At 45.8% G+C, this 12,214-nt stretch overlaps 1 protein-coding gene across 3 annotated transcripts in view; it reads right to left on the reverse strand.

Moving 5' to 3' along the window:
• Positions 1–9,200, reverse strand: part of RASSF8 (Ras association domain family member 8) — a 101,872-nt gene extending 92,672 nt beyond the window's left edge. For 2 of the 3 annotated variants that reach the window (XM_036298046.1, XM_036298048.1), the window contains exon 1: positions 9,070–9,200. The gene's annotated coding sequence lies outside the window, so the exon portion shown is untranslated. The remainder of the gene's footprint in view (positions 1–9,069) is intronic. The other variant, XM_036298049.1, reaches the window with a different exon arrangement.
• Between the last annotated feature and the right edge of the window lie 3,014 nt (positions 9,201–12,214).

The raw sequence follows: 12,214 nt of genomic DNA on the forward strand, positions 1-12,214 counted from the left end.
CCAAGCAACAGCAACTTTGCAGAGTGCCCTCTCGCACTCCAGGACCCCTTGGGGGATGTTGGAGAGCCGGTTTCAGCTCGATCCCTGCAGGCCAGGCCGAGGGATCCCATCTGCCAGAGGGACCCACTCACTCCGCAGACACCCTTCGAGCCACAGCGCTGCCCCAGGTGACGCCAGCAGGGGAGGGACTGTGGGAGGTTGACTCCAGGGCATGTCCGGTCTGTCTCACCCAGTCCCATCCCACCGGCCACCTTCTAATTAATTTCCTCTCAATGTGCACGAATCCGTGCACTGGGCCACTAGTATATAGATAAAATTATATACTATAGCATACTTATAGCATTCTCATTGCTCAATAATAACCTCTCCAAAATCACAGACCACATCACCCCTCCTCATGTCCTCCACAGATTCTACTCCTGAACATGATAGGTACTTACTATTTGTTGAAGCCAAGTAAAACCTAACCATCTGGAGTTCAGTACCACCTCAGCCGTCCATGTAATATGAATATTTTAGTCAGCTGTATTCCCAACTCTGTTTAGTCTGCACAGCTAAATGCTTGGAGGCAGTTTAGCCTGGTTCCCCTTGAGGTTATAAACACTAGCTAGCACAACTAACAGTGCCACACTCCAAGGATCCAATGAGAATCAGACAAGTTCCTACCATCAAAGAGCTAAAAGTTGGTGGACAATTAAATAGGAATCATGCTTCACAAAGTCTAGCAGGAAAGGCAACAGGAAACCTGACCCTTCCACTTCTGAGCTTTCCCATCACAACTGTCCAGATGGGAACAAATACGCGCCCCAGAGCCCAACTCTGGAAACTCTGCCTGGTGAGTGCCTTCATGTTCCTTAGTCTGTGGATGGATGTGCTTGCTGTATTTAAAATATGCTTTAAAGTGTTTTACAAACATTATTAATCGCATCATATCTGATAATGCAAAAGTATGGTACATGTTTAAAGTGCTAATAAAAAAGAGACACGATTATGACAGAAACAAAAGGAGAGCTTTTACAAATAGTTGAGAGTGGAGAAAATATTTTTTTTTATTTTTGCATATGCAGTAAAGATTGGGAAGAACCCTGAAGGGCAAAGGATGAATGGGGCTGAGGGTGACAAGAGGCTAACCGATACTTATTATAACCTAGCACAAATAATCAGTCAGAACAGAGAGATCTTTTTCCATTTTGAATATACAACAAAATGATCAGGGCCAAAGGTGGAAACTTGCCCCAGTGTTAGTTTAGGAAATTGTTCTCGAACAGAATGGCTGAACACAGCCAGGGCTGAGCCCACTCAGGCTTCTGCAATTCAAGGTGCGGAGTGAACTTGGACACTAAGGGGCTCCAAAGAGACCATAAAGGAGCCACCTGCCTCCGGAGACTTTTAATGTAGACAAAGCTGCTCCGCTTTAGAAAAAGGTGACCTACAGAACATCCAGCAGCAAGGGCATAACTGGTTATAAAGCTTCAAAAAACCAACGTATGCTCCTTGAACTGCATCAGGGGACTGCAAGCTTAAAGTCCTCTTAGTCACTTTGAACTTGTGAACAAATGAGCTTAAGAAGAGCCTCTCAGAAGCTCACCTATTTCAAGTAGAGAGCTTGAAATTAAAATGCAAAGGGAGAGGGGACATATGCATGAATATGGTATAGGAAGAAGGCAACGTGGCCTCCCCAGGGAGTGAGCCCTCCTCAGGAAGAAAGGAGAGCCAGGCTGGGATTTAGAGCTATACAGTCTTTTGTAGGTAAGGGAGAGGCTGAACCACATTTTTGCTTATACACCACTGGCAAGAAAGTAAAATGGATAATCACTTTGGAAAACAGTTTGGCAGTTTCTGAAAGAGCTAAATATACAGCTAACATGATCTAGCCATTTCACTCCTAGGTGCTTACCCAAGATAAATGAAAGCATATGCCCATGCAAAGATTGTGTGCAAATGTAGCAGCTTTATTTGAAAGAGCAAATAATTAGAAACAACCCAATGTCCATCAATAGGTAAACAGATAAATTGTTGTACATATAGCCATACAATAGGATACTATTCAGCAACAAGAAGTAAACTACTGCTACATATATCAATATAAATGAGTCTCCAAATTATTATTCTGAAAGAAGCCAGACCAAAAATGAGTACATACTACATATGATCCCATTAATTTAAAATTCTAGAAAATGCAAACTACTCTGTATATACGTGTGTGTGTTTGTGTGTGTGTGTGTGTGTAGTGATATAGTGACTTGAGATAGAGAGGAAGGGAAAAAGGGAGAGAGAGAGAGAGAGAGAGAGAGAGAGAGAGAGAGAGAGAGAGAGAGAGAAACATCTGTGAGGGAGAAACACTGATTGTCTGAAACCCTGGGCATGTGCCCTGACTGAGAATCGAACCAGCGACCTTTTGGTGCATGGGATGATGCTCAACCAACTCAGCCACCCTGGCCAGGGCCAAGCTACTGTTATAGGGGGAAGGGATGAAAAGGAAACGGTTTATAAAGGGGAGTGAGGAAATTTGGGGAGGTTGCTGGATATGTTCACCTTCTTGATTGTGATGATTATTGCATATCACATCAGATAGTCAAAGCTTCTGAAATGATACACTTAAATGTGCTCAGTTTAGTGCATGTCAACTTTATCTCAATAAAGCTATTTAAAAAAAATACAAGGGGGGCAAAAGTCATTATTTTTTTTTTTAAGGGAAAATATAGCACAAATAAGCCACTTTAGGTTTCCTGACATCTAAGGCATCTGGAACTAGAACTTGTTCTAGAAGTGGCCAAATGTTACCTTAAACATTGCAAAACATTCCCAACCTACCTTTCAGTAGTATTTCTACAGTAGGGTTTCAGAGATCATAAATCTGCACAAATATTTTAAGCAAAAATAAGAGTAAGAGTTTACTTTTCTGTCCAATATCTATTCATTAAGAAGGACACACTAATTTTTTCAATGTATACACATATCTGGAAGAATAATTTAATTTTAAGTGATTTTCCAACAATAAAATTTTTGGAATTAAAGGTAAAAATGACTTAGCACTCAGAAGCCAATGACAGTCAACAGGAGTGACAAGGTCCATCAATCCCATGAATAAAACCTGGGGGAAACAATCACAACTCTTCTCTTATTACAACCTATATATCTGGTTTCTTATGAAAACAAGGAGTAAAACATATGCTGCTGAATAACAAGATACTTTTTCTTTCTTTTTATTTATTCCAAGTAAGAAAAGGTTTATTAATTGAGAAGGTGCCAAACAAGAAGATGGGAGACCTAATGGTGCCTCAAACCCATGTTGCTGGAGTAGGTTAAGGGTTTTGAAGGGGTAAGGGGAACAGGTATGCAGGAGTGCTGGTGGGGCAAGTTTTAATTGGAGGACCTTGGAACTTGGCATTTATGACGAAGGGTGTCAGCCCGGGATCTTTCAGGACAACAGACCCTTGGCTTCTGAAAGAGTTCTGGTCTTTTAGTTCTGGTTAGGTTCTGCATGTGTGGGGTGGGCATAGCGGGGGGGCAAGACTTTGGTTCTGAGTGCAACTGGAGGTCAAATTTCTCTCACAAAATATTTCTCTAAATGCATAAAACGTGGACAGCACTGGAATTAATTGTAATAAGCTTTATGAAATATCTGAATGTGACCAAAAAAAAAAAATGCCAAAAACAAGTCTTCTAAATCCTCTAACAAGGCTGCAAAATAACTAGATAATATTATGGGTGCTAAAGAGCTCCAGGCAACTTGCACAAGGTCATCCAAAGTAACTAAGTCCTATGTACATGAAGGAAAAAATAACCAGCGCTCCCAGCTATACCTTTTTTCTCCACAGTAGTGGCTATTTGGGATGCAAATGTCCAGGGGACTCGCACAAAGGCTAATCACATGATGTGCCCTCCTCTAGCCCCACTCCCAATATTTTTATACAAATAAAATCGGGTCTAAAAAACAACAAAATCAGGTCTAAATAAGCACCAAGGCAGGGTAAAGGGTCTGGCTGGAGAGGACATCTCAATCTTGTCATGCCTTCCTGACTAGAAAGCAAAGCATGGGGAAATGAGGGTTTCATAGGAACAATTTCCTTGAGTGAAGCAAATATATGAAAAGCTTAAGGTTCCTTTTTATGATTTTGACCAGGTGAACTACTCACTCATCTTCTGTGAGAACATCTGCCCAGAGCTCAGCACATAATAGGAGCTTTAAAATGCTGCTTTAATCCTATTCTCCCAACCGAAAGTCATTTAGCTTCTGGCTGGCAAAATCTCAGGGTCCAGACCACTCAGATACAAATTTGGGGGGAAATCCAGATGTTGAGTGCAAAGATATAAATCCTAAAAGAACTAGAATCAACTGCCAAGTTCCCGATATACTTAGTGATCTACAAGATACAAAACTAGAAAATAACTGGGATTATTCTCTAAGGGTGTGCAGAAAAATTCTAAAAGGAGACAAAAGGCCTAAAAAAACAAGTCAAAAGTAAATGTGGGTGATTATGTAAGAAGTAGAGACGAGAAATATTAGTAATAAAGACAAAATTTCTTCCGAGTTATAGTGCATCAAACTAATATTGTGTAAAGAGCAACCACATGACAAAAATACTCAAAGCTTTAAACCTTCTTTGGCTTTGGAAAGTCATGAGACTTTTTGGCTAAAACAAGGAATGCTTTAGTTCATGAGAAAGGGAAAAAGAACTTCCAGACCTCTAGGTGGCTCTCATTTTTAAACAACTACAGTACTCCTCTACCTTAATGGTCAAAAGAAATCTATTTACTCAAGTCACATCAACAGCTGGATAATACTGAAATCCTTAGAGCTGTAATTTTTATTTTTCTACTACAGTTTTCCCTACTTTCCTTTGAAATCTAGCATTGACCAATCAATAGTTGCTGACTAATATGTTATCACATGACATGTGTAATATGACATGGTAAGAATTTTTTCTTTCAGCAATCCTGTGATGAAAAAAGCATAATTACTTTAATGATGTACTTAGAAAAAGGATTATCTACAATAGGAAAATCACAAGGGTAACATAACACTAACTAAAAGATTCTCAATTTATTATTATGAATATTTTCATAGAATCCAAATGGATTAATTTTACCTGGTATCTGAAAAAGTTGTTTCATACTATACATAAAACCAGTGTGACCCTAGCTAGTTTGGCTCAGTGGGTAGAGCAGTGGCCTATGGACTGAAGGGTCCTAGGTTCGATTCTGGTCAAGGGCACGTGCCTGGATTGCAGGCTCAATCCCCAGTAGGGGGCATGCTGGGGGCAGCCAATAAATGTTTCTCTCTCACCATTGATGTTTTTATCTCTCTCTCTCTCTCCCTCTCCCTTCCACTCTGAAATCACTAAAAATATATAAAAAACAAACAAACAAACAAATAAAACCAGTCTGGCTTTTCTGTTATGAAAAACAGATTTAACGGTGCTAAGAAGGCAATCAAAGCTCAAATATAAAACTGATGTTACCAACTTATTTATTATAACAATAACTATTTATTGCATACCTACTACACACACACACACACACACACACACACAACAGCACTGGGTACAAACTGGTGAATAAACCAGGCATTATTCCTGTCCTCAAGAACAAGAGAGAAACATTAAACAATTAAATAATATATAATTATAAATTGTGGAAAATATTAAGGAAAATGATGACTGTGCTATAAGGGAGAAAATCAAGGGGTTCCAAGTTACATGATGCTAAGGGTGGCCTTCTCAAAGACTTTATAGAGGACATTTGAACCAGCATTCAGGACAAGAAAGTACTCAATGAGATGGTCATAAGATAGGAAGACCAACAGCATGCGCAACAGCCCTCAGGTGAGTCCGCTGGATAACTGCCAATGTGAAGAGAGATAAAGACAGCAGGCAGGGGCCAAATCACGCAGGACCTGGTAGGCTTGACGAGAATTTTACATTTCATCCTAAGTATAGATGTGTTTCCTAAGAGCTTTGACGACTTTAAGCAGCAAGTGACTTTTTTTCTTTTTCAGGATGTGTGGGAAAAGGGGTGGAAATGGGTGTAGAGTGCATGCAGGAGGCCTCCAATGGGGAAAGATAATGGTGGCTTGAACTAGGATGGTAGCATAATGAAGACAGAAAAATCAGACAGGTTCGAGAGAGGGTTTGCCAGAAGAGTGGATAGGACTTTGTGACAAACTGGTTGGTTGGGGGTCATAGAACAAAAGAGAGAGTGAAGGATAATTTCAGCCTTCTGGCCTGAGCCGAGCCACTCTTTGGATGGATGAGATGAAAAAAAACAGCAGAAACCATTGGAAAGGTTAGGTAATCAAAAGCTCAGTTCTGGGGACGTCTGAGATGCTGCCATTCACTGGCTATGATGTGCCAGGCACTGTATTAGGTGTTCCACTTTACCCAGCATCCCCGTTAGTAGCAATACTCCCATTTTACAGACCGCAAGCTGTAGATCACAGAAGCTGAAGTAGCATAGCCAAACTCATTCAGCTCAGAGTGACAAAGTCATACCTGCCACCCAAAGTCTGGCTGGCTGGCTGTGGGGTAAGCATTCTTCCTACTATACAGAGTTCTTGGAAACTATCTCTACACTTTGAATTTTCAAGACTATTTATGGTTGGAGCAAGCCAGCACCCAAGGAGAGTAAACAGGTGCTACATTATTTTTTAAATCCGAATCCTCAGATTTAATGCATAATGTTTTCCTCTCCCACTCCCACCCCTATTCCACTTCTACATGCAAAGAGTCTTATAATCGTTTGGATACTAGCAAGATATCTAGGACCTTAATGTTTTACCATAAACAGCAAAGCCATCATGCCAGGAATCAACCATAAGGAAAAGAGCAAGAATATTCAGCAGCAAATAATACTTTTACTCTCAAGTCAGTACATACATCAACATAAGATAGGTCAATTAATGAGCAAGAACTCTGAAAAACTAATCATTTCTCAAAATGACAAAGGCATTCAAGTAGAAAATGCAAGACACCCAGGACAGAAAGCTACAAAAGCCAAGCATTGAGATTCACATACAAAAATCAAAACCTTAAAAAAATTAGGTGCTCTGGCCAGTGTGGCTCAGTTGGTTGGGCTTTGCCTGGTGCACTGAAAGGTGGCCAGTCCGTTCAGTCAGGGCACATGCCCAGGTTGTGGGCTCAATCGCCAGTAGGGGGCGTGCAGGAGGCAGCTGATAGATGTCACACTCTAACGTCAATGTTTCTCTCTTCCTCTCCCTTCCTCTCCCTCTAAAAATCAATTTTGAAATTTTTTTTAAAAAAGTAGACAAAAGAAATACCACCACAACCGCACAGAATTTGAAATCTGCAATTCCCAAATATCTATAAATCAAATGCCAAATTCAGAGATCTCAACCAAATGCACCTAAAAACAACTTAAACATTCTCTCCTTTTCAACTGCCTTCTCCTGCATGTTGACACTGAAGTGTCTTTCCTATCGGCACATGGTTTATGCTCCCCCGCCCCCCTCTCTCTCTGAGCTCTCTGATGTCCCCCTCAAGCTATTGAAACCCAGAAATTAGGCTTGATCAATGAGCCTAGAAAGAATGAACTCGATGCATTACTGTCAATTGTGTCTATTATTGAAAGTACCAGCTAGAGACTCTTAAAAGGAGAGAAAATGAGGGCGGGCGATTTTTGAAAGGTTTTATCATCTACATTACAAATCACACTTGGGTAGGTCTGATTCTTCAATGGAACCATCACCAAATTATGTTCAGTCTTCTTAAAGTGGGGGATGGTCGCATGCAATTTTATGGCTGGGGAAGAGTTCTCCATAGAGATAAGTAAAATGCAAAGTACCATTAATATGCCCACTGCAAGATACTCACACACCGCTCTCCTAAATGATAGTGCTGTGTCCTGCGCCCTGATTCTTGCGTCCACCTCTCCTTGCGGAGGGCTAGCTGGCATCCACTGACGCCTCAACCACGCCAAGGACAGGATGCTGAAAATCCATCCAGAAAGCTTCCTATTTTCTGTTCCTTCACAACACCATCACTAACTCCTGGCAACCCAAGGATGAAAGAAAAAGACAAAGGGGGAAAAAAAAACAACCTACCTGAGATCTCCTACCAAAACGAGTACTTAATCCTTAACTGCCAGAAAGACAGAGATCCATACATATTAAAAGACACTTCCCGGGGGGACACAACAGACCTCATGAAGACACTGGAAAATCCTGGCATCGCCAAGCTGGAGTCATTTCCTTTAATGCAAGGCTTTGACGTATTGACAGGGCTAACCTGACGGATTTAAGCGAGGAAAACGTGCGCTGCATATTTATTTCTCTTCTAAATCCCCAAACACCGGGGGCAACACGGACCCGCGCTTCCATCCGATGCCTGCAAGGCTCGCTGCCTTCTGATGCCGAGAAAGTCGTGGTTCAGCAACACCAGGCGGCTCGACGAGGCTAAAATAACAACGCAGCGCCCGATTCCAAGCCAGGTCCTCGGCTCGCAAGGCGCCGCGCCGCCCCGGGACCCACGGTCAGAGCTCACGTCCCTCCGGGTGGCATCTGAAGTTGTCTGCGATTTACCCTCTCCAAGTTTCGAGTGCGCAAAACGGAATTACCCTGAAAGTCACCTCTGCGGGACCCTCCCTCTACAGATCGGCAGCCGGAGGGGGGGATAGAGACGGAGGAGGGCTCATCGTTCAGACAAAAATGTGAAAACCTATCCACAAATCACTGTTTCAGAGGAGAACATACAGCGTTTCACCAAACCGCCACCCGGCAAGCGAGCACCCGATTTCCATGTGGAGGGGAAAAAAATATTAGAGACACTCGACATACATTTCCCTTCCCAACAAAAGTGGCCTCTAAACTCCCCGGCCAAGGACACGGAGGAAACGGAGCGGCGAGGACCGAGCGCCTACTTTTCAGGCGGACGCGCGTGTGCGCGGGGAGATCGCGCAGCGGGGACCCCGCGGGGAGAGGAGCCGGGGCGGCGGGGCGGCCGGGGAAGCCCCAGGTGCGGAGAGGGACCGGCGCGGAGGCTCGGGGAGCCGGCGGGAGGGGGCCCGGGCGCTGCGCAGAGATCGCGGCGGCCCCGGAAAGTTCATACTCACTCAGTTTCGCAACTGCGCCGCCCCCGCAGGCCGCCCGGCCGGGGCGCTGGGGACACGGCGGCGCCCGGCCCCGCCGCGCAGTCCCGCGCGCCTTGCTCCGCGGGCCGCCGCGCGCCCCGCACCGGACGGAGGCCCGGGCGCCCTCTCCGCGCACCTCCCGGCGGCGCTGGGTGAGTGAGGACGCCCCCGGCGGGGCTGCGGGACTGTGCGCGGCGCGGGCAGCGACGCCGCCGGCCGGAGCCGCCCCCTGCACCGCCGCCGCCCCCACGGGTGGACGGGCGCGCGAGGCTGGGCGAGGCGCCGGGCGGCGGGCGCGGTGCGGGCACCGGCGAGCGCGGCGGCGGACTCGGCGGCCGGCTGGCTCCCGCGGCCGGCGTCTGGGCGGGGGGCCGGGCTGGGGGCCGGGCGGCGGCGGCGGCTCCGCCCCTTGGCCGTGCGGCGGGCTGCGCGCGCGGGAGGAGCGGTGCGGGGGCGCCCCCCTCGGCCGGCGCTCGGGTTACAGCCGCCGCTCGGGTGCCCGGCCCGCGCCTCGCCGGTTCGCCGGCGCCGGGGGAGACCTGGTAACGGAACTGGGACGCCTGCGCTGCATTGTGGGAGCTTTCCCGGCGGCGGCGGGAGTGCGGCGGGGCCGCTCGCTGCCCGGGCCCCGCGCGTCCGGCCTCGCCGCCGCGGGGCCCGCCTCACCCCGGCCCCGAGGCCTGAGGTCCGGAGGCCGCCGCGCAGAGGTGACCGGTGCCGCACTGACTTCCAGGGGAGCAAAGTCTTCCCTCGCCCGGGGTGACTCTGGTAAAACGGCCCTGCACGGTCACCCAGGAAAGTAGGAAGCTTTTCCCGCAGACGCTTAAAAAAAAAAAAAAGCCCTTCCGAGCCCCAAGGACCGGGTTTGAATTGCTTTCGTCTGGAGTGGCAGTGATTCAGCGACCCCCTTCTCAGCAGCAGGCAGTGACAGAGCCCGGAACCCGGAGAAACGGCGAATGAATCAGACGTGAATAACCAAGTTTAGCAAGAGCTGGGCTCAGATTCAGGAGCACCCCCCTCACCCCCTCACCCCCTCACCCCTTCATCCCCCCTTACCTCCCTTTAAATATAGCAAATAGTTGAGAAAGGAAAACAGTGCTTTCATCTAGAAATGCGTATGTGTATGTTGTTTTCACTGTTCCACTGTGTGTGTGTGTGTGTGTGTGTGTGTGTGTGTGTGTGTAGCGGGGTGGTGCACATGCAGTTACTCTAGCCACTGGACAAAATTCAGCCTGTGGTCCAGCCTGTGCTCACACATGCCCACACCTCTGCAACAGCTATTCATTTGGAGGGAGGCGGGGTGAAGATAATGGGCGAGATGCAAGAAAGCGTCCGGTTATAAAACGCCGCTTTTAATTCTCCAGATACTTTTTTTATTAATCATCAAAACAAGGATATTAAATTTGAAGCACAACTTGTTACAGCTCATCTTACTCGGGGCCTGATCTGTGTGGCTTGTATTGAGTTTGGGTTTGCAGTAGGCCTTTTGTTTCTTCCGCTTGTTTTTTGACCTTTAGTTCCTGCACAGCTCATTAGTTCCTCTACCTCAGAGGTTAACTGAGGGGAGAGAAACAGTAAGACTCAACTTTGGCTATAATCGACATGTGGAGGGCTTGGGGAGAAGAATTCTCTTTGCTTCCAGTGTAAAAACCAAGGGAGTTTTATGTAGAGATGACTGTAGGGCATGGATCCTTTGCCCAGAGTTTTCCAACCTTAACGTTACCGTTTCCTAAGCTCTCATTCCCCTGTCAGCCTTTCACTCCACTGAACATCAGTCAGCACCTAATTGCCAAATCTAATGGAAAATTCTAATCTCCATCTTGTGCTCTTCGTGGCATTTGCAAATGTTGACTTTTCTCTCCTTCCTTCTTGGAACTACCCCCCCCCTCTTTTTTTTTTTTTCTGTGATAGTCATCCCTGTTTTTTGGTGATCTTGAACAGGGGTGAGTGATAGCAGGCAGGAGTATGTCTTGTTAAACCAGGATTCTAGATCTTACCAAGTAGAAAAACCTTAATAGAGTTTCTGTGATCACCAGTAGGGTCCTGAGGTCGATTTTAGCATGCATCAGAGGTGAACAAGTGGACTGGCTCATAACAACCAACTCTCATGTGACCAGCAAGTAAATCAGGATGAAATGTACCATGATTGAATAACCGTGGTCACTATTACGGAGAAGCACTTACTAGGATCGAGGTACCTGGTGAGGTATCCCCACCTGTAAACCACAGTGTGCCGTACTGATGGCTCTTGACATCAGTGAGCTTACCCCTGTCCAGTCGTGGCTAGATCCAGATAAATCTATTCCCTACCTCGGCCCCATGTGGTTAACGCATTCTTTCTTCAGTGCATAGTTCAATTTGTTTTAAGCTTTCTTAGCTATTTTCACATCCCTGTTAAGCCCTCCTGAGATCATACCACATGTCCTTAATGGGAGTTGTAAACAACTCTTCTTTCTGGTTTCTAATTATATTCCCAAAAGGTAACCTAACTAGAAGTCAGTGAGTGCTCATGCACGTCAAGCCCTGTGACATAATCATATTTGATTTTCAAGAAAACAGTCTGAGAGGATAGATTCAGAACAGGGGGGACTACCAAGGATAGAGACTTATGTGGAAAGCAGTGGGAATGAAAGGGGGCGGGTGGGGGGGGGGAATAGCATTTGGAGATATGTAATTACGTATAATTGCTTTCCTATTGCTAACTATAAACAAGTTACCACGAACTTAGTGGCTGAAAACAACAAGAATGTGTTACCTAACAGTTGTGGAGGTCAGAAATCCTAAAACCAAGGTGTGGGCTATGTCCTAGATGCAGGCTCGAGGGGAGAATCCATTTCCTTGCCTTTTCTAGTGTCGTGCGATGCCATCTGCATTTCTTGGCTTGTGGCATCTTCCACTATCTTCAAAGCCAACGACATAACATCTTCAGATCTCTCTTTGTCACCTCTGTGTCATGATTAGGGGGCCAGAAATGTGGAAACAGGAGCAGCCACACTTCTAGCCCTCTATGCTATGAACTGAACTGAATTATTTGCAGGAAGAGACGATAGTGTCTCTATTACTAGTCAAACCATCAGTGGAATTTTATTGCAGCAGTGGTGACGCATTAGTTCAGCTAAATCATGGG

Source organism: Myotis myotis, unplaced genomic scaffold, assembly GCF_014108235.1.
Source record: "Myotis myotis isolate mMyoMyo1 unplaced genomic scaffold, mMyoMyo1.p scaffold_m19_p_3, whole genome shotgun sequence".
Lineage (NCBI taxonomy): Eukaryota > Metazoa > Chordata > Mammalia > Chiroptera > Vespertilionidae > Myotis > Myotis myotis.